Genomic DNA, 2,315 nt, shown 5'->3' on the forward strand with positions numbered 1-2,315 from the left:
TATCTGAATAGCTTCAACTCCCCACTAGTCCTTCACTTGCACTTTCCTCATCCACAAATCTTTCATCCTCGCTCAAATTAATGGGGAAATTGTCGCTTTCTCGGTCCGAATCTCTCTCACTTCATGCGGCCATCATTGTAAACAATAGGGAACTTTGCGTATATGTTCAACTGACTACGTCACGCTACTTCCGGTAGGTGCAAGCCTTTTTTTTATCAGATACCAAAAGTTGCAATCTTTATCGTCGTTGTTCTATACTAAATCCTTTCAGCAAAAATATGGCAATATCGCGAAATGATCAAGTATGACACATAGAATAGATCTGCTATCCCCGTTTAAATAAAAAAAATTCATTTCAGTAGGCCTTTAAGTGGCTGATTAAAACCAAATCAACGGATGCATTAAAAAAAAAAAAATTTTTAATGGCGTTCGTTGTTTTTCATTTAGGAAATGTATTATTGTATCTCCTATATGAAAAAAAATGTCTTACAATATGCATTTTATTGCATTTGGCTCATTCCAGACACCTGCAGAGCGTCAGCCGGCTAAAAATAGTTTCTGTTGTCTTGATTGGGATTTTATATTTTTGAAAAGGTGTTACAGTATATATATATATATATATATATATATATATATATATATATATATATATATATATATATATACACAAACACACACAAATCCATTCATCCATTTTCTACCCCTTGTTGTTGTTTATGTGTGTGCATACAAATGTGTATATATATATACTATATATGTATGTATATATATATATATACATATACAATATATGTGTGTATATATACACATAAGTACGCACAAATACATATGTGAATATTTGTATGTGTGTGTTGTATAAGTGTAATATATATAGGTAGATATGTGTTTGTGTGTATGAATATATATATATGTTTATGTGTATAAATGTATGTATACGTATATGTATAAATATTTACAATATATATATGTATGTATATAGATATATATGTGTGTGTGTGTGTAAATATATATTTGTGTGTGTATATATACTGTATATATACACACACATACATATGTATATACAATATGTATAGTATATATACACTTATATACACACAAATATGTGTATATGCGTGTCTGTGTGTATATACAAAAGTAAATGTGTGTATATATACACACAGTATATATATGTATGTATATATATAGTATATGTATATATATGTATACACCCATACATATGTACTGTATATACAAAATGTATAGTATATATACACTTATATACACACACAAATATATGTGTGTATGTGCATGTGTGTGTATATATAAAAGTATATATAACTGTGTGTGTATATATATATATATATACAGTATATATATATATATATATACTGTATATATATATAGATCACCTCCGATGTAGAACAAAATCTTAATAGTTGTATTATTCCTTCAGTGGAGTGGGAGAATATTTCCATTGAAAGTGGACCTGCTAAGCCCCGCCCACTGAAGAAACTGTCCAATCACAACAGGGGTCAGCAGGATTTTGAAGTTGTGGATTTTTACCAGAGTTGAAATGTGTGTGTGGCTCTTGGGTCTTTTTGGGGTTTTTCAAAATAAAAGTACCTTTCAGGAAACTTAGTGGGCAGTTTGGTGTTGCAGTGGATCCTACTCTACGTTCTGGCTTTGGGGCTTTCCCTTTTTCCTGTGTGGGTACTTGGTCCTTTCCCTGTGGCGTTAGCATGTTTTCCTGTGTGGGTACTTGGTCCTTTCCGTGTGGCGTTAGTATGTTTTCCTGCATGGGTACTTGGTCTTTTCCGTGTGGCGTTAGTATGTTTCCCTGTGTGGGTACTTGGTCCTTTCCCTGTGGCGTTAGCATGTTTTCCTGTGTGGGTACTTGGTCCTTTCCGTGTGGCGTTAGTATGTTTCCCTGTGTGGGTACTTGGTCCTTTCCCTGTGGCGTTAGCATGTTTTCCTGTGTGGGTACTTGGTCCTTTCCCTGTGGCGTTAGCATGTTTTCCTGTGTGGGTACTTGGTCCTTTCCCTGTGGCGTTAGCATGTTTTCCTGTGTGGGTACTTGGTCCTTTCCCTGTGGCATTAGCATGTTTTCCTGTGTGGGTACTTGGTCCTTTCCCTGTGGCGTTAGCATGTTTTCCTGTGTGGGTACTTGGTCCTTTCCCTGTGGCATTAGCATGTTTTCCTGTGTGGGTACTTGGTCCTTTCCCTGTGGCGTTAGCATGTTTTCCTGTGTGGGTACTTGGTCCTTTCCCTGTGGCATTAGCATGTTTTCCTGTGTGGGTACTTGGTCCTTTCCCTGTGGCATTAGCATGTTTTCCTGT

Source organism: Entelurus aequoreus, linkage group LG14 (assembly GCF_033978785.1).
Source record: "Entelurus aequoreus isolate RoL-2023_Sb linkage group LG14, RoL_Eaeq_v1.1, whole genome shotgun sequence".
NCBI lineage: Eukaryota > Metazoa > Chordata > Actinopteri > Syngnathiformes > Syngnathidae > Entelurus > Entelurus aequoreus.